At 44.7% G+C, this 20,895-nt stretch overlaps 1 protein-coding gene across 3 annotated transcripts in view; it reads right to left on the reverse strand.

Annotated features, from left to right (window-relative positions):
• SORBS1 (sorbin and SH3 domain containing 1) overlaps positions 1 to 20,895 on the reverse strand; it is a 271,569-nt gene that overhangs the window by 185,633 nt on the left and 65,041 nt on the right. The window contains exon 2 of one of the 3 annotated variants that reach the window (XM_090057663.1): positions 13,105 to 13,160. The exons of 1 other annotated variant lie outside the window; for it this stretch is intronic. The gene's annotated coding sequence lies outside the window, so the exon portion shown is untranslated. Of the gene's footprint in view, positions 1 to 9,916; positions 9,936 to 13,104; positions 13,161 to 20,895 lie in introns of those variants that run through there. One more of the 3 variants, XM_090057664.1, reaches the window with a different exon arrangement.

A 20,895-nucleotide genomic window follows, 5' to 3' on the forward strand; every position in this document is an offset into this window, starting at 1 on the left:
CTGGGCCCACCTCTGCTGAAAGTGTTCTGCTTTGTGAGCAATTTCTCTAACCAATAAAGTGAAACCTGCTCTTAATGAAATATTTATCTTATTCATCACAGGAATGTTGTTGCTCACTCTCCCTAGTTTAAAAAATGAATACTTGCAATTCAGCCTACGAGTACACTCAAGGACTCTTTCCATTTGTGGACAGTTCTTTTCAACTCACATTGGAGGCTCTGTCAGAACTGTGGCTCCTCACTGAATTGCAATTAAAATGATGATTGTGGCCCAGCCAGAGAGGAAATTTTACTAGAATACTTTGATCACAGTAATTGCAGGGTATTTTGATGTGCTTTTATGCAAAACCGTATTATGAAAATAGGAATTATATCAATCTGAGGGAATTAGGGTCTTTAAGCTTTGGAAGGCCCCTCCCCCCCAAAATTCAAAGAGCAATCAGGTATGCAATATAAAAATTCTCAACGCTTCCTCTTATGTATCAACTGGTAAAGCAGGGTCACTCAACTTTTAGCAGCTTAAATACCCATCTACACAGCAAAATTTAAGGGAAATCTTTTCCTGGTCAGTGGATAAAGAAGAGTTTAGGAACCGTTATACGTGGATCACATCAACAGACTAGCTAACCTAGTAGCCTTTCTCCAGCATATACCACCACGTTACCTTAAAAAAAAAAAAAAAAGAAGTGACAGAAATACTTCACAAGGCAGTTTTGGCTCCTGTTGAGCGCAGAAGATGCTAAGAAGCTTCTCACTGCAGATAAGGGCTTTCTCCCAGAGACCTCTTAAATTACAAGGGACAGGGTTTTTTGTTACTCCTTGTCAAATCATTCCAATTAAGATTTAAACAGGATCTTGTCACATTTTCACAAGCCATCAGAGCCCTTACTTCCTTAGGCTCCTATACACAATGCCTGTTCCAATGCAGTGTAATTCCAGGGTGTCGGAGCAGCCTCAATTAATCGAGTCTGCTGGAGTATGGAAATTAACACGATCTAGCAGCCTCCAGCATCATGTGCATTAGTGTCCCCATGCTGAAAAATGGCAGTAGGGCACTTTAAACTAAAGCTCATTTAATGAGTTTTAGTTCAAAGCACCCCACCACCATTTTTCAGTGTGGAGATGCTGATACATGTGACGCTCTGGGTGCTTTTAATTACCGCGGCCCTCAGAATTGTGGTAATTAAAGTGTCCCCCCCCCCATGCCTTCCACAGCATGTGTTTAAATGCCCTGTGAAAGTAAAGTTACTGAGGAAAACTTACAAAATGTATACATTTTCTTGGCAAAAACCAGGTTAATAGAATATTAAAGGTGGCACAGTTAAATATCGAAATGTTAAATTTGCATGAACAACTTCAATATCACATAACTAGTTACACCTACCTGCCACCACCTGACCTGGGTTCAGGACTGGAAGGGGCAGAAGTGGGCTTGGCTATATGTAAGAAAGGGCTATTGTGAGAAAGATGGGAAGAACCTCTAGGAGATTATGAAGAAATGGAAAGAGAGCTCATGCATGAACTTCAAGCAAGATGGATATTTAGGAATAAAATATATTCAATGTGACTGCAGAATAAAGTATAGGTTAAACCTTTCATTCTCACGAGCCATAAAATGAACTAAGCAACTTGCCCAAGATCACAGAGAGAGTTTATGACACACATCAAGGAGCTGAATGTAGGTCTCATGGCTTAACCTGTGCTTGGTTGTTCCATCACATGCTCTTCTCTCACAGGTTGATGTGTACCCCTCACCCCAAATTTTCATGTCTACATGCTCCCCCTCTGCAGTACTAGTTCTTTCATGCTGCTTGAGGTAGGTGTAAGCAGCAGAATTAGGGCAGAAGTTGCACCGTTCAGTTAGGGACCAGCTTCCAGTCTCAGACAAGGTGAGGAACGTAACTGCAGCGGGTGTCTGCATCTGGGGGGGAACTTTACACCCATCTCTAACTCTGCCTCCTCTGCTTTCTCTTCTGTTGCAGCTCGGGTACTCTATTGCATGCCACACAGATATCTCTCTCTGGCTCCCCCCTTGCTTGATGCTTATTTTTAAAGTGCCTTCTTAGAGCAGATGTTTTCCATGTGCATTTTCCCCTTTTTCTTCTCGTGCTTGTTTCAACACAAGTAGTAATTTGCCTCATCAATTTTTCAGATCCGTGCCCAAAAAATGCCCATTAATCAGACTGCTCGGCTCTGTCCCAGTCCAGGCACACAATGGCATACTCTGTCTTGTTTCCTTGGCTTACACGTTTTCTCCTCCCCCAGGATTTTGAACAGTGCTTCAGTTCCCATTCCTCCTCCAAGGCCCCAAACTTTGGCCATGGCACCATTTGTTTTCTAGCCCAAGATGAAATCTCACTTCTTGGCAACATCCACCCAGGCAGGATTAATAACTGCATCATTTGCTCCTCCCCCCATCCCCACTCCCCAATTGCTACTGTTAAAATCCTACATGGTGGAGAAAAGTCTCAAACTTAAAGCTCTTTCACTGACCCAGCCCCTCTCTACATGACCTTTGCTTTCTCTCCATCATTGCCATGGTAATTTGCTGTCCTCAGCACCAGAGGCCCTTGTGCTTACCGGATAATTTATACTGAAACTATACCAACCTTTCCCATTTCAGGTTTAAGCAGGATGCCAAAACTCGGGACTGTCAGAAACTGGTACTGACTGCATAGAAGCCAGATGCAACACAGTTATCTTGATCCCAAACCAGCCCAAATGTAGTAGTGAAATGACAGCTTTTCAGTGACTTGTATATCCTTGCTCTGCCAGCCCAAACAGCATAGCAATTTACTCTCAGCTATGAGATATATTAGTCTTTTAGCCACTGTGAGCCCACCTCCTTCTATTCTTTCATCCGTTTACATACTTTAGTGACCCTAGAGTGTGCCAAATGCTCTGGTTCCTGATGCAGATATAAAAGTCATATGGCGGTGTATTGTGTAACTACAAGGTGGGGATATGTCCTGTGCCACTGACTCATGCATGGGGCACCATCTACCCATTACTACGCTGACAGCTGCCACTCCTGATACCATTTACAATAAATTACAGAAATCATAGAAGGGACCTCAAGGATCACCTAATCCAATCACCTACATATAAAAAGGGAGGAGGGGATGGACCTGTTCTGCATCATTTTCCAAGATATCTAATATTGTTTTAATCACCCTGATAGCTGGGAATTTTTTTTAAATTTGTCAAAAAGAGAAGTAGACTCTCTTTCACTATCATTCTTGCCTACCCTTTTCCCTCATCCATTTGAAAATGAGAATGTACTTTGTATAGGTTCTTGGTGCATGCTATTTATGGGGAGATGGGTTAGAGCAGAGGTTTTCAACCTTTTTTAATAAGTGTACCCCCAGCAGCCCCCACTTTAGTAAGTCTACCCCGGGGGCAGAGGGAAGAGAAGGGTGGCAAGTGGCCGGACACTGAGAGGGTGAAAGTTGGCGAATGGCAAGATGCCAAGCATGAGGGGAGGGGGGATGGTGAGCAGCGAGACACCAAGCAGGGGTGTGGTGAGTGGCGGCAGCACAGTATCTGTGTGGTCCGGCTCCTGCCTCACCCCAGCCCTGCTCCTATGAGGCACCAGCATGGGGCAGCAGTGCTCAGTCCCCACGGATCCCCTGGGACCTTGCAAAGGACCCCCAGGGGTACACATACTCCTAGTTGACAACCCCTGGGTTAGAGAGTGTGGAAAGATTCCCTCACAGGCCTCTCCTCCAAGAACAAATCCTGGCAGTGCACTCAGCCCACCAACCCCCTTAGGCTGGCAGGAGCCACCTGGTGCAGCTGGGCAAAGGGCAAGTGCATGAAGCGAGGGAGGACCCACCTGGTGTTGCCACCACCTTCCACTAACCTGGTCACAAGGCAGGAGCCCCAGGGCTGCAGGGAGCAACTGTGCAGGGTGTTGGACTGAGAACAGGGGCAGCAGTGGCCAATTTCACTGGCCCTTTCTGCACCTGCTCCCTAACTCCCAACATCCTGCAGCTTCCATGGACCTGGGGCTCCAGCTGGGTCTCATCCCATTCCCCCCATGTGGGCAAACTGCTGCATCAGTCACATCTGCAATCAACCCCTTTTTTAAATCCTGGATCCACCTATGCTGTCCTCCTGTGTTACATGGTGTTCCCTGAACAAGGCAGGACAACCCCTACGCGATTTTAGTCAAGTTCCAGTTGTTCTTGCATGGTTGTTTGTAGAGTGCACATGGAAAGAAAGTATATCCCCTGTAAGGGTAGTGTACCATACTTATCACAATGGATCAGAAGCACCATAGAAGCTCAGTGTGAGGTTTTAAAGCAACTGCTGATTGGATGGATCAACAGAAAAACCCAATCATGCAAAAGGGCAGAGGCCAAGAACTGAACAAGACCATAGGACTGAACTCTCCTCTTGAACCTATAGGAGGCTTTCCTCATGTCAGGATCAAGGTCTACCAATGGGAAGGAGCTTACATGGATACTTGACACAAAGTCTTCTGTGGACAAAGGACTTTACTCTCCATGGCTCTTACCCTGGCACCAGCCATCAGCAGCAAACTCACTAAAGTTAAGAGTTCTGCTCTTTACCACAAGTTCTGTGGACATACTATTTGCTACACCACTGAACTGCTCAGCAATGGACTTGAACTGCCTGCGCCCTGGCAGCCAGAATGGATTGTACATCAGCTGTGGCACTTTGTTGGCAGCTGTGTCAGGGAACAAAAGCTGGCGACAGAATGTTCCTTTCCTGACAGCTTGCTCTTGAATTTGCTATCTTGGTGTGAGCAGGTCTCCAACGTGCAATTTCTCACATCCCAAGTGTGCTATAGTAGGAATAATTGTGTTCAGCTGAATGTTTAATAACTCCTCTGATAGCCATGTATTAAAAATGACTGTGATGGGTGAAGAAAGGGGAGAAAGGGAAAGCTTCCTGGGTATTTAACTGCATTTCTAGATGAAGAGCCTTTCAAGTTCCAAAAAATATCAAATTGACTGGAGAAGAAGAATGGGTCTGTGGGTAAAGCAGTGGATGGAAAGCAAGGCTCTACCCCCAGCTCTGTCACAGGCTTCCTCTATAACCTGTGATGAGTCACTTACTCTTTAAAAAGTATAAAATGAGTTTATTATACAGCATCTCTCAGTATTGTCTGTGGAAACTACAAGTTTTACACACCAGCAAATGTTTCAGGACTGCAAGCTTTACAGACAAAGCAAATGAAACAGGATTCACTTATTAGCTAGGTTAAGATCTAAATGCTACTGCATTACAAAGAACAAATTAGTTCTCAGCTTTCTCTGGGAGAAAAAAAATGCAAAATTGCATGCTGTCATGATATAAGCATTTGTGCAGCAAGCTAAGTGCCTGGACTGATCGGTTTTCATTATCAGTAATATCTTTCACATCAGTACCTAATCAAATGCTTGGTTCAAGTCCCATTTAGCTGAGAGTTTATTGGATGTTATTTCCTGTAGCTCCCTCTAGGCACTGCCTTCCATGCAGGACAGTACCTTGAAAAGGCATAAGTTGGAAAGGCATAAGCCATTACTACAGCTTCAAGTGATGGAAACAGATTCCAGGTAACAGATACTCTGTACAGCAGTGGCCATCAGCTCTCACGCACACATTCATGAAACACAATACCAAACTGTTGTTGTTGAATCCACTGTCTTTTCATTTAAAAGAAGAAAAAAAAGAAGACAAACTCTAAGATTTTGACATAAATTTGGAGATATACCCAGGACAGTTCTAAGCACATGCTTGCAATGGAACAGGGCTCAGAAGTAAAGGAGGCAGTTCTTGGAAGGTAGACTGGGTTGTTAAAAGCAAAGTCCATTACATTTCAATCAGTGCAGACTGGAGCCATAACCCTATTGCTTCCCAGGACATGGACTTTTATAAGTTTGGTTCCTTTCTACTACAACTGTGGGGAGGACAGCTAAGTAGGTAGGGGGCTTGGACAGGAATCAGATCTAGACTCTGAAGATGTCTGTCCTATTTTTGCAGTGTTCCTGAGAGTACCACTACAACTGATGTCCTGCTCATCTACTCCAATGCCGCTTATGCCAAACCCAGCAGTAAGCAGTGAAGTTACCTTGAGGACAGCCCCCTCTGCTTTCAAGACTTCCAGAGCAGTGGGGGTGGGCACCCACAGCAGCTTCATTTCTGGGTTTGCCACATGCTGAGTAGGAATGGATGGGCAGGGATCTGCTTTTCTGCAGGGTTCTCAGGTATAAATATGCTCTGAGACTAGAGGCCATCTCTGTGGACAATAGGAGAGAGACTTCTCTTAGGTGTTTTGTACTATCTTGGTTTCAAAGTCCTTGCAGTTACCTCTGAACTACCAACATCTTTCCTACTTCTTATCAACCTTCCAGTCCTCTTGGTTATCTGCTCCTGCTCCATCCCTCAAAACTTTGCTGGCCTCAGGCCTGAAACTCTTTTCCCCTCCCCTCCAGTAATCTTTAGCCATTCCTCTCCTGAACAGCTAGTCTGTGTATCATTTGGTTTAGTTCCTCTAGGCTTGATTTTGGCACAAAGCACAGCTCTTATCCGTCTTTGTGAAGTCCTGTCTGACTTTATACTTCCATATAAATATTTAATAAGGAATAATGCATTCACTGGAACAACTTGTGTGTTGGTACTCCAGGGAGGCTGGCTGGACATATTTTTGGTGATAAGAAGTTCTAGGAACAATAAAATTTAGAGGTGCACTGATAGAGATTTTGGGGGCTGATGTCGATATTTAAGGAGGCATAACGGCTGATACCGATCCAATACAGCTGCCATCAGCTGGTAAGTCCATTGTGGTGGAAGGGGGGAGGGGGGAATGGGCATGGGGGGGGCAGTTCAGCACCCCCTGCAGTGAGAGAGGGGGTAGGGGCGGGGGCAGATGCTGCCCAGCCAGGTCAGGAGGAAGGCTCATGGGGTGTGGCTGGCTCCCACCACTGCTTGGACCCCAGGAGGGTGTGCGCCCCCAGATCTGCGCAGGGTGGGGCAGGAGGCAGCTGCAGGGTGGAGCTGGAGCCAGCACTGTATAGGGCCTTCTCACCAGGGGCTGGGCTCAGAGTAGGCTCTGGCGGTGCTGGGAGGAGGCTGCAGCCACCCCAGATTTCACCACAACTCCGCTTCCAGCCCTGCACCACTGCCTGCTTGCCTGGTGCAGCCACAGCTTTTCCCAGCACTTGGGTGGAGTCAGGGTGTTTAGCTGGAGCTGTGCCAGGCAGAAGGCAGCAGAGCAGAGTGTGGGGTGGCTGCAGCCTCCTCCCAGTGCCACTGGAGCCCACTCTGAGCCCAGCCCCCAGTGAGAAGAGCCCCACGCAGCTCCGGCTCTGGCTCCACCACGCAGCTGCAGCCCACCCAGTGCCGAGCAGATCCAGAGGCACATGCCCCATCCCCTCTCCCAGGGTGCAAGCAGTGGTGGGAGCCACCACCACCCTATGAGCTGTGCCTCTGTCCTGCATCCCTCCCCCCCGCCGCAGCTGGACAGCGCCTGCCCCTGCTCCCTCCCTCACTATGAGGGTGTTGATCTGTGCCCCTATGCCCCTTCCCTCCACCCATGCCTCTTCCCTTCCTCCTCCCCTTCAGACTTTCCCAGCTGGAAGCAGCTCTCCACGCTGCCATCTCTGCTCCATGCTGCACTGCAGCTGCATACAGCGCAGTCACTTATTGGCCAAATTATCAGCCCCATCAGGCTGATACCTAATATAGACAATTTTCTTTATATCAGTACCAATCCGCTATTGGACCAGTGTATCGGTGCACCTCTAATACAATTTAGCAGCATAGTGCTATTGCCGTCTCCAAATTGCAAGATGTACCAGCAAATAACTATTTCCTTCACCCAAGGATCACAAGCATTATAGTCTGCAGCACCAGAAAAGTCAAGATTTGCTCACGCAATCTTGAAATCAACATGAAAGCCAGCATGCTCAGCACTTTATAATTCTTAGCTAATGCTGAGCAACTAAAGACATCTTGGTAGTTCCAGAGACATAAGTTTGAGCCTTGCACTGGAGTTGTGCCAGAGTCAACCCAGCTATAAATGGGTGCCTGAGCATTTGAGCTGGGGAGTCAAAGGTAGCCAGATGTGGTAATAGCCACTTCACTGTCCCAGCACTGACTACACAAGTTGGTAGGCTTTAATCACACCAGTTCAATAGACAACCAGTTCAGGTGAATTCTTAACTTTTTTTAACCATTGGTGTTAAAATTATCTTTAAAAACCATTTAATCTCCCCCCTTTCCATGTAAATCTCAGCTGACTGAGGTGCTCCCAGGGTATTCTGGACTATGATTATGCCTGCCTGATTTTGAAAATATTGAAACCTTGTAGTTAATAGTTTCTCTTTAAAAAAAGAAGATAATTCAACAGCAGCCAGAAGTGCAGGCCTCCTTTCAGGGTTCAATAGCAGCAAACACTTCAGCCTGACTGGTAGATATGGAACAGATACACAAGGAAGCAGACAGTTCATGACACCTTGGCCATAAGGCCAAAGAATAAACCACCATGATGGCAATGGTGAAGATTCAGTGGGACAGCTGTAGCTTGCATCATGCAGTTTCTTTAAGCTCCAGATTTAAGACTACCAACTAGATCACAATGGGAGGCCCTAAAAGTAGCTGTAGGCAGGGCCGGACACAGGCATGGGAAAACCAGGCAGCTGCTCAGGGTCTGGACAGAAAAGAGGCCTGGAAAATCGTAAATTTCATTATTATCATCATTATTTGTGTCAAAGTGGGGCCCAATGCTAAAAGTTCATCCGGGGCTACCTGGAATCTAGGTATGGTGCTGGCTGTAGGTTTAACAAAAGTTAAAGCTATGATTCCTTTAATGTTCCCAGAACAGTTTAACTGGTTGTTGGGGAAAACAAGATCAAAAGGTGGTAGCTTCATGGCAGTGATCCACTGGGCTGGACATAAGGAAAAACTTCTTTACTGTCCGGACCCCCAAAGCCTGGAACAAACTTCCCCCAGAGGTGGTGCAAGCACCTACTCTGGACACTTTCAAGAAACATTTGGATGTTTATCCTGCTGGGATCTTTTGACGCAAGCTGACTTCCTGCCCCTGGGGCAGGGGGCTGGACCCAATGATCTTACGAGGTCCCTTCCAGCCCCTAATGTCAATGAAATCTATGAATGGCTTACACCCAGCCATGGCAACATGTGTCATGTGCTCTCCCTTCCCTCTGCATTTGAAACACTGAAAGGACACTGCAAGCCATCAGGCAGTTCTTCCCTCCAACCTGGCCCCTCTTTTACCTGTTACAGTAGCAGCCTTAGGGGAGGGCAAACCGGTTGACCGCTCAGGGCCCCACACTTTAGGGGGTCCAAATTTTTTGGGGGGGATGAAGTTTTTGCAAGGAAGTGGCTCTACTTGCATTTTAACACTCGGCTATTTACCCAATTCCTCCAAAGAATATTAAAAAGATCCACCATACAACTGTGGTGGGTTAATATTTACCTGAATACATATATCTAAGGGGCCCCAAATGACTCCCTTGCCCAGGGTCCCAACAAACCTAAGCCCACCACTGCCTGTTACCACAATAATGTGTCCTTGCAGAAGAACAAATTATGCACAGACCTGCAGAGAGCAAAATGTTTTACTTTAGGGGACAAATGATTTTAAAAGAATTTTCGTATACATATACTGTCAACTACAGCATCTGAAAGAAATAATGAAACCACCTAATAATCTCTGTTCTCTACCAGGACATAGCTGGTTTTGCCTTACATTTATTAAGTGACCCACAGTTATGGGCCTCAATGACAAAGATTATACTGGGTCCCAAACATTTCGAAAGCCTGAACTGTTCAGATCTAGAGTTCTGATTTAGACCCGCAGTGCCACATTATGAAGCCCCGATCCCAACTCAAGGTGTTAAGACTTTGTTTCACTCTAATGGAAAAATGGAGATGATACTTCTTACCTTGTAATAGGAATATCCTTTAGCTATTCCCTCCAATCATAAAACACTCAACAATTTATCTACTGAACACAAATCTCAGGAGTATATTCATAATCTTGGTCCAATGATGACTAAAGAAGGTTACACTGTCTGTCAACAACCATGTATGCATGTAGTGTTTTCAAGATCATATAAAAGTCCTTGTTGCCATGGAACCTACAACAAGAATGAAGGGAAACTGAATCTCAAAGGAATAATTATAAATAATGGAATGGAATTAAGCAAAGAAAAGTTCAGGCTGACCATAAAGGAAAAAATCCCCAAATAATGAAATCTGCTAAGCTGCAGATCGCTTCTGAGAAGGAGTAGCAGAAACTCTTTCTTTTGGAGTCATTTAAAACCACACTGGACCAATCAATCAGTGGAAAAATATTTCAGAAGGAACACAAAAGACAAGGTAAAACAGAAGGGCTAATAATTATTTGCCATATTTCATTGTTGTAAGTGCATATAATACGCTTTCAAGGCAATCAGTGGTTATTAACCCATAACTGCACACCTTCCAGAGTTGGCTCTATGGCCAGTTTTGTGTGGTCAGTGTTTCTGTGGGGCACTGAAGCTTATACCAAAGTTCCCTTTTCAAATCAAAAGTAATTGGTTTCCCAAAAAAGGGAGAAAAATCTTATGCATATAAATTAGGAGTGAAATGTTTAAAAAGAACTCTTCCCATTCAAAAAGCTGCTGGATGTTAAACACCTTACACAATCTAGTGTTGCCTAAATGTGAGCTAAGCTCTTATGAAATCCCTTGCCCCAATTATGAGTGCCGAGTCCTTGGAAAAAAAAAGTCTGGCCCCAGCTCTAAACATTATACCTGGGATCAGAAATATTTCCCTTGGATTCTTGATCATTTTCATGACTTCAGAACTCAAATGTCACACTCACATCTGAGAGGATTTTTAGAGTGAATACAGTGTTTCAAGAGACCATTCTAGCTATTGAAGCCAAACTAAAATTGGTATAAGCTCCCTTTTAAAAGGCTCAGTTAAAATAAGACTTTCTAATTCTCCCTATCCAAAACCCAGAAAAAAATGTTTTTGTTTTTTTTCAAGTGGAAGAATATAGATATTAGTTAAATCCTCACACATCTGAAAGACTACAGTGCTTTCAAGTTAAAATGATCTCTACTTCATACAAACAGGCCCAACTGCATTCTAGTTTAACAATGCTGCTTTTTAAAAATAACCCTGGGTTTTAAGGTCAATTGGTTTTAAGGATCCAAACAAAAAAAAAAAAACAGTTGATTTGGTGCCTACTTCAAAAGAGTTCATTTGGTGCATCAGACACTGCAATCAAATGGAACCATTGGATGTGCCTTTTGCAAGCATCACAACACATATTTCAAAAACAACATATTAGGGAGCCAACACAAAAGCCATAAAAATACCTTCCTGCAAAAGCCTCAGCATCTAACTTTGTATATGCATTTTGGACTGTCTCAGTTTCATTTCAAAAACAAACTCTGACTCAGCCTTAATGAGAATAATTCCACCTAATTCTATCACTGAGCAATTCTACAAAATCTTGTACATTCACAAAAGGAGGGAGATCTTCACAGCTTTTAAAGGATAAACTGCTGAGTCTCAAGGGGAAAGAAAAGTTCTGTCAGATGCGTAATTGGGGCCGAAAAAGACATTTAGACTTAAAAATAATAAATTAACCCATTTGGAGACAAAAGCCTATTGCATATCACTCCCTCCATAAAAAGAACCACATGAGAAGATGATAGTTACTTAGGAAAACTTAATGAAAACTCACACAGCTCTTGTCTTCTGCTGCTGGAAAGGAATAAGAGGAAAAGGAGTCACCAGTTGGCCTACACAGGTCAAGGAGATACTGCAGTCCAATGGCATTGATACCCAAAATTCCGGACAGAAACCTCAGAGCAGAGGTCCAGTTGTTGTTGAAGCAGAGGCCCAGTCTCTGTAAGCTGCTCCCTCTCTGCCCCATAGCTTGGTAGCAAATTCTTCTGTTAGTAGCTCCAAGCACAGGATGGTGTAGGGGGAATAAGACAAGCCCAGTTTCAGTTTGTCATGGAGCGGTGGTTCAGAGAGCAGATTTCCCTGTTGTCTCTCTCCTCCTCTTTAGGAAGGAGAAAAAAAATGTGCATCTATTTTTCCTCTTTCCATGGTTATCAGCCAGGCTTGACCAATGTTGCCACATGGAAATTTATATAGAGTTCAACAGAAAATGCAACGTTTAATAGCTGTCTAGACAATCCTATGAAGTTATATAAAGATCATCATCTCCATGTCATAGATTTCTTCATGATGGCTGAGAACAACCTCTAGAAATATTCTCAAATTTTTAGAGTAATTTCTACAGAAGCTTGTTAATTTTCCATACCACCTTATTGTTTTAAGCCAAGCCTATTCTCTGCAGGATGGTGCATTATTTATTTTTTTCAAAAAAGTGTATTTGATTAAGTTTCAGTTCCTCCAAGTTACATAATGGGTTAGAGAAAAGATGTAGTCATAAGCACCTGAACATCAATTTCTTTTTTACTCCACCACCATAACCTTAGTTCATGATTCTACACCTCCTCTGAAAGAGATGACAACTCTTTTAATCTCCTGTGAAGAAAATGCACATACTTAATTGAAGAATCAGACTGCCAAGGAAGATCTTATGAAGGGCTAGCATGACCAGGGTCTCAGCAAACATATAAAGGCACTGCTCAGGCCATTAACATTGAGTGAGAGTATGAATTGGAAAAGTCTCACTAATTAATAAGATATTGAGCATAATTTTGCAGTATGGAAAACAGCAATTGAACACAGCTTGTCCTTGTTACGAATTAATCCTATGGGTGGCCAAGCATTGTCCTATTATCCGATGATATGCATTAAATATGACTTGTCTTTATCTACATTGGCTGCAAAGTCACTGTCAGTATGGTGTTAGCTGGATGAGTTCTTCCCCAAGGTTATATTCTAACTCAGTGTATCTTTCTAAGTAAAGTCCCTTTATTGTGTGTTGAAATGCAAGATCCCAAATCAAGAAAACAAGATGTGGAGAAACATAAACCCAGAAATAAGGACTTCAGAATACTTTTGTCAATCTCTTTGTACTTCACCTCTATCAAGCATGGACATGTCCATAAACCATGATACTAATATTATGGGAAGCAACATTCTGTAAAGTCCATACCTTGAGCAGAAATTGTGTGAAGAAAATCTACAGCTCTACCTGTAAGTTTCTGCCCACTGGAAAAAAGAAAAACAATGAACAATATAACACACAATGTTCTAATGCAGCCATTAAAAGAATAAACACCAAAATGTTCCGTCAGCTAAATAGTAATAATAAAACATATCACTTTGGATCCTCTATGAAACCTGACAAGTATCTCTTTTCTATCTGATTCAGCTAGTAATGCTACTTTTAAAAGTTAATAGTCACCATGTGTCAATAAATAAACTTCTATGAGGCAACAGCATCTTCCTCCCTGGCTATATGAAACCCAAGGCAACATCATCCGCATTTATTATTCTGTAAAGAAAAGTGTGGCCAGCCTTCCTGCAACATCCACTTCGGATGCCAAAATCCAGAGGACTGAATGTGTTGCTGCTGGAGTTTGGAGACAGGAATGTGTCTTGATCCAACGTATCAGACCCAGGCTCACTTGGTAATAAGGAGGAATTGGATTCCATAGCAGCTTAAAATAGTGCCAAGTACTGAAAGTGCCTTATATAACTCAGGTTTCCAGGTTGTAGCTGTATTGGTCTAGAAGAAAAGGCAATCAGGACTCATCATAGAGGTGATATCTTTTATTAGACAAACAACATTTTTGCAAAAAAATGTATTTATGTAACTCATACATTTTCTTTTACATAACTCATAAGTGTAACTCACATTTATTCTCTTCAACATGTTTCATATTAATGTTTTAAGCATCCTAAAAATACCATGAAAGTTAGCAGATAGCACTGAAATCCTTCAAGCTTGTTACATACATGCAGCTTGATAGGTATGTATGACTGCTTTAACACTTTTCTTACATTTACTGCAACTACATTACACACAGTATGAAAATACTTATGAGTAGTCAGCATCTAGACTGTGGCAAATTCACTAGAAAATATAGATTAATTTGCCTATGTTCCCATGAGTACCACTGCTTAGTCAAGTGTCTATCATCCCTACAAAGCACAGCACACCAGGACAGAGGAATCAGCATGCTAGAAACGTACTGCAGATCTCCTGACTTTCTCAGCGGGTCAAATAAAAAGAAACAGCAGAACCATGTGATGGCTCCAAGAGCGACTTTCTCTCTGCAGGTCTCCAGAAGGGTACAAGCCAGTGGGAAACGGAACTGCCTCAGTGCTAGATCCACAAATGGATGTAGGTGACTAACTTTCATTATTACTGATTTTAACGGGAGTTAAGTGCCTAGGTACCTTTGAACTTTCCTGCTCTCTATTCTGAGCAGCATGTAAGATTTTGCATCACCTCAAGCAAAGTGACACAGGTAGGGACACCCCTGCCTCCTTTCCTCCTGTGACTCAGCATCTTCTCAAGGTTTCCATGTATGATATGCCAGGTCCTGCCTACAGTTTCTTAAACACCCATACACATTACCAAGCAACCAAACTTTCACACGTGCTAGGCACTGTACATGAGAGTCAGTCCTGGCCCTGAAGAATTTACAGCCAAAATAAATAGACAAGGAGTAGAGGGAGAAATGGAGTCACACAGGTGAAGTGACTCAGCCAAGAACACACAGCAAGTCAGACACAAAGCTGGGAGTAGAACCCAAGTTTCCTGGTTCATGCCCTGTTCACTACACAGTATTACCCTCAGCTTACAGTGCCCTCCACGTGCACAACTTGAATCACGTGTTAATGTTCACTAAGGGTCCAGGACAGTGATATGATGGAATTCCAGGGAAGTGCTGGAGGGAGAACAAAGCAACAATTCTGCATTGAGACCAGCTCTCTGTTTCTTTATTTCCCAAGTATCAGTTTTCCACATATCCCTGGACTCAGTTACCAGATGCCAGCCTATGCCTGTGGGAAAAGGCATTGGGGTTAGAAATATTTATTCAGCTGACCATATAGTGTGTTTCCATCCAAACTTTTTCTTTTCCTCTTCACAAGGAGATTTTTTTTCTGAGAGATGCAGACAGTTGCAAGAAGCAACAAGTTACACTTCCTACAGCCTGACAGGCACTGCCTGCAGGCTGGCAAGTATGGTAAGGTGTCAACAATGCTTCTAGCACCTCCCACATGGGAAGGACAGATCAGAAGAGTTATGTAGTGTGCTCCTATGTTCATTTGTCATCATGCACCATTAAACAACTCTTTCTCCATTATGCCCTACCTTTAGGCCAGAGGTTGGCAACCTACAGTCTGCTGGCCAGATCCAGCCCATTGTGCCATTTAATCTGGCCTGTGGATATGGGGAATCTGGCAGTGTTCAGTGGTGGGTGGCTTAAGCAGCAGCTGCTTTCCCATTGCACCATTGAGAGAAGCAGCAGCAGGGTTCTAGTACCTGCCATTCTCCCATTCTCTCACCTGTGACTTGAGCTCAGTCATTCTGGCCCCTCCTCAAAAAAAATTATCAACTAGAGGTGCACAGATACATAGGTCTGCTATCGGATCGGCACTGATATAAAGAAAATTGGCTGTAGCGGAAATCGGCCTGATGTGGCCAATAATGTGGCCTATAAATACCCATGCATGAGCACAGCCACAGCACAGCACGTAGGTGACAAGGAGCACAGCCTGATAGCTTGGGGAGCTGTGTGCAGCTGGTAAATCTGTTGTGGTGGATGGGGGTGGGGGGAAAGAAGAGGAGGGTGCAGATCAAGGCCCCCGTGGTGAGGGAAGGAATGGGGCTGGGGCTGTGGGAAGCGCTGCCCAGCTGGGGTGGGGTGGGGCGGGGCGGGGCGGGGCACAGGACAGAAACACAGCTCGTCCTGGGAGCGTGGGGGGGGGTGCCCCCGGATCTGCGCAGGGAGGGGCAGGATGCAGCTGCAGGCTGGGGCTGTGCCAGGCTCTTTCCAGTGGGGGGGCTGGAAGGCGGGTTGGGAGGGACTATGATGAATGTTGGGGTGGCTGCAGCCCCCTACCCCCCATAACCCCTTCCCAGCTCTCTAGTCTTGGTGATGGCTTTCAAGCAAATTTGCTTCTGCCCTTATTCTTTCTCTCTTGTTTAGGATGAAAATAGAGGCAGGGGTACTCAGTCTTGTCATGACTTCTCATCTGTTAAAGGAGAACAGTAGTACTATTCACCACATCAGACTGCTGTGAGATGCTGAGAACCTATGGCAGTGAGCCCCACAGAAGAGTCTCTAAATCAAAAAAAAAATTAAGAGATGATAGAATATCAGTTTCCTTTGTATTTGGACCATACTCATTCTAGCCCAATCTCATTCCCAAAAACCTGTTTTTTCTTGATTAAGCCCTCTCACCTCATATTTGACTTCATTGGCCTCTAAACGATGTTGTAGACATTTTTTTAAACTTATGAATCCCTTACAAGGTAAGAAAAGCACCGAGTACAAGGAAGCTGCCTATAAATATACATTCATTTTACCATATTTACACAAGTATAAGATAACTCTGATTATAAGACAATAATTAGATTCAATATACGAAACATTTGTAAATTTGATCTAATGTTCCAGGTATAGAATCTGACTATTGGAAGTTTGTCTTGCATTTGTCCCTCTCCCACTGTTACAGCAGGGAAAACAAATTTGGGGGGGCCAGGTAGCCTCTTTGCCCTCTTCCCCCTCCCCCCAACTTCTCCCCCTGCAGCTCTTCTCCCCAACGCCTTCCTGTCAGATCCTGCTCTCCCTGAGCACATGGAAGTCAGTAACAAGATGAAAAACATGACCCTGAAATATGCAAACTGCTATAGCTATGTTTATAATACCCACTGACTTATTTAATCTAGAGTGGATGCATTTTACCTTTTTCTGAAACTGCTGCAAGTTTTAGCATGGGTACTCCATAAACACACTTTTAACTAGCATTTTATGATCTATTTATATACAGAACAATCACATTTGATTTTTTTAATTTCATTTCAAGGGCCAAATCAGTTCCAAGTTCCATATTTCAACTGAGCAGAGCTCAATCATTCAAGTCTGTTCAGGCTCTACCACCTGGCAAGTATTCTCCTTCCCAGGCCCATTGGTCTGAGGCTTCAGATACTCCGCAAATCTCCAACAGGAATCCTACATCCAAGCCCAAAGCTCAGAGACCCTAGGGCTTGGATGTACCCTAGTCTTGCTTGCTCCCAGCCAAAAGCCTGGGGAACAAGCCAGGAAGAATGCAAGAAAGCAGTCCCCCACTGTCACAAAATTGTGCAGTCTAGTCTCCTACATTTGGGGAAGCTCAAAAGGGTCAGCCCGCCCAGACTGCAATGTACAGACATCACCCTGGCAAAACCTCATTGGTGATCATGGCATCTCCCCTGCCTTGCAGTAGATTCCCATCAGCATGTCTGCCCAATATGGGACATGTACTTTATAGTCATGCTCAGTGTCGGTTTCCCTTACTGACCACATGCTGCTTTTAGTACCAGTTCAAGAACAGACAGGCTACAGACAGACATCCAAAAAGCCAGAGCCTGAATTGATTCAACCTTTGCAGGTTACTCTAACCTGCCTAGATTGAACTGGTTTGTAACAGGACAGACATGCCCTCTGGACTGAGGAAATGCAGGTACCTGCCTGTAGTTGCTCAGGCCAGGAGTCGGGGAGTGCTAGAGCGCACCCTTGGCTGCAGGCAAGCGGTGCTAGAGGGGGAAGCGGGGGGCGGTGATCAGTCCAGACTGAACTAGCCAGACGAGGATTTAATTCCCCGCCTCACTGACCCTCCAGCAGGGACCCGAGCTGGGTCTGCCAGTCACTGCCCCCTCACTGCTGAAGCAGAGGAGCACCATGGCCCCTGAGGGAGGGGGGAGCAGTGACGAGAGTCAGTCTCCCTTCTACCCCACTCGCAGCCGGGTCAGCCCACTGTTGCCACCACACTTGCTCCCTGCAACAGAATAAGCCCCCTGCTGTCTCCTCTGCTAGAGGTTGGAGGGAGGGGGAATAACCCCCGTTCCTGCCCCCGCCCCCCCCACAAGGGACCCTGTCTGGCCATGCCCCCTGCCTGTCCCCACTCAGGAGCAAAGAGATGGGGCCAGCCCTGCTCAGCTGGAGCAGAGAGCCCATCCCAGAGAGTGTGCTGGGATACTAAAGGAGTCTGATTTCAGTTAAACCAGCAGCAATGGGTCTGGGACAGACACTGCTTAAACTGGTTTGAACCAAATCAGTTAAGTCTGATACTATATTCAACCAGGTTTATCTCAAACCAGTTTCGGTCATTTTGAAACTGGTTTACGTGCACTGAATGTTTGTTCTGTTACAGGTTTAAACCAGTTTCTGATCATTTAAAGCTGTTTATGTGTAATGTCTGTCGCTAGCCACAACATATTTAATGTGGTTTCCTTGTATGTAAATATAAGAAGAGGGGCTTTTTCTCCCACGCTGATTGGGGAAAAAAGTCTTGTCTTGTATTTCAGTAAATACGGTATGTATTCACATGAAAACTATTTGACCCAAAAGTGCCCATTGCTCTCTGCACTTTCACAAGTAAAAATCCTAGAAAACAAGCAGCAAAATCAAACCATAAAGTTCAGCCTTTTCTTTAAAAAATTTAAATTTAAATTTAAAGGATTATAGCTAAAACTCAATGCTGAAGACTAAGAACACAATGTGATCTTGCTATACAATCTAGTTCCAAGAACAGTACCCAAGGAAAAAAAAGATGAACTTTCTATGTGAGATTACTCAGCTACATTGCATATTATTATTAACAGCAATAATAATAATAATAATACATGTTGCTAGTAACTCCAACATGAACCATTCTTATCTAATGTTAATTCAGACTGCCAAAGGAATGTTGTTTCAACTGACTTGGTACAGCAATTCTTTTCAGAGCCCAATTAAGTTCAATCGCCAGCACACGGTTCCTGTGGATATCCCAAAGGGTCAGACCCAAATTGGGCTACATTCTTAATGGTTAGGAGGGAGATAAAAGGAAAATGAAATTCTGCCACTAAACTATTGATTTACAGCTTGAAGAAAGAACAGGCAGAGAGTGCTGCCCACTCCCTATAACAGTTTGACACGGACAAAACACTTGCAGCTTGAAGCTGCAGTTTCTGTTTCAACAGTCAATTTGTGCAAGCTGGAGTCGCCTCTGGAGAGATGACAGCACAAGCAGATAGTCTAGCTGAGGGTGTTTATTTTTTATATTAAATATTATGCAAAGTCTGTATAATATTATACAGTAGTTTAAACCTGCATTTCTAGACATAGTCAATAAAGTTGCTGTAGACATAAAAGATGTCAGACTATGAAGGCATGTTCTCTACAACATTCCCCACATCTTGCTGTGTGCAGATCCCACTCATACATATTTCTCTTCATCGTCACATTCCAAATCATTCTTCGCATTATTTATTTAAATTGCTGATCACTACACACCTCCCCTTGAGTGCTGCTGAACCTCCCACCCCATAACCTTTTCCCAGCTGTTTTGGATTTAAGTGAAAACAACTCTGTCCTGGCTGAGACAACAGCTGACAACTCTGAGCAGAGTAGGACACAGTGCTCTACACAACCTCCAAACTATGGAGACTTTTGCATCACTAACACAAGCTGGTAGTTTGGGGGGGGAACAGAAGACCATTTTTTTTCAGCTTTGGGTTTTGATTAGCAGCAGTTTAGACACAGAAAATGGTCCTGAACTTTAGAAGAACAAGTGTCAGCCACTTCCAAGCTGGACTGCAAACAGTAAGAACTGGGAGGATCTCCCCGTCTCCTCATTCATCCCCTTCCTCTCCCACTTTAAATTAAGATGCAGAGAAAGGACCACAGCAATACACACCATAGCAGCAACCTAACATAGCACGTGGCAGCATAGCAGCATTTGTAGGATGGATAGGAGAACCTTTCTACCTGCTACTTCTCTCATGTAGGGATAGCCTGTTGGGTGCTTTGTGTAGGCGTCAAGAGTTCAGCTCTAACCACTTCAAGAAAGATTAGGGAGTCACTTTTTGACAAGTATTGAACAACTGGCAGCTCCCATTTAAGGAGCTCCACTTGGAAAATCCTGGACTGAAGATTTATTGCTGGGAGTCTACTCAGATAGAAGAGATCCTTCCTGCTACAGTTTTTAGATGATAAAATACAGAATTTGGAATAGAGACCTTGTGAATTGGTAAAGTGGTCTGAATCTAGTACCATGGAAATAAGACACTAAACCAGGGACAGGGAAAATCCAGCCCGCAGGCTGGATCTGGCCAGTCAACTGGCTGGATCTGGCCCACGGCTGCCCCTGCAATGCTCCTAATGGGGCTAAGCCCCACCCACCCCCATCCAGGATGCTGCTTCTGGCAGGGCTGTTCCCTGTGCGGCTGCAGCCGGCTGGATGTTTCTCTGCTCCCCCGCCTCCAGCGGGAGCAGTCAGGCTGAAGCTTCTCTACCCACCCAGAATGGCACAGCAAGGGGCAGGAGTGGAAGGAGGAGCGACCACTGGAGGCAAGGGGAGCACAGCAGCACCCAGCTGGCTGCAGCCACATTGGAAACAGCCCCATGGGAATTTTCATGCACTAGCCGGGGCCAACAGGTCTTTTCTGCTCCCCTCATCCCCAACTGTGGCTCCTGCCATGCTGCATTGTACTGCGCCATTCTGGGCAGGTGGGAGCTTCAGTGGGAGGCTGCCCAGCACATGTAGATCCAGCTCCTGGCTCCCTTCCACCCACTCCACCTGCCCCCAGGGACTGCTCATCAAGCTGGGCAGATGAAAGGCAGCTGGAAGCCGAAGCTCCATTTGCTGGGCAGGAGCCTCCTGCTGAAGCTTCCTGCCCACACACCCAGAGCAGTGCAGTACGGCAAGGGCAGTGGTAGAAGCAGCGGCAGCAGCAGCCACAGCT

The sequence above is a fragment of the Crocodylus siamensis genome, chromosome 7 (assembly GCF_052110815.1).
Source record: "Crocodylus siamensis isolate JL-2025a chromosome 7, ASM5211081v1, whole genome shotgun sequence".
Taxonomy (NCBI): domain Eukaryota; kingdom Metazoa; phylum Chordata; order Crocodylia; family Crocodylidae; genus Crocodylus; species Crocodylus siamensis.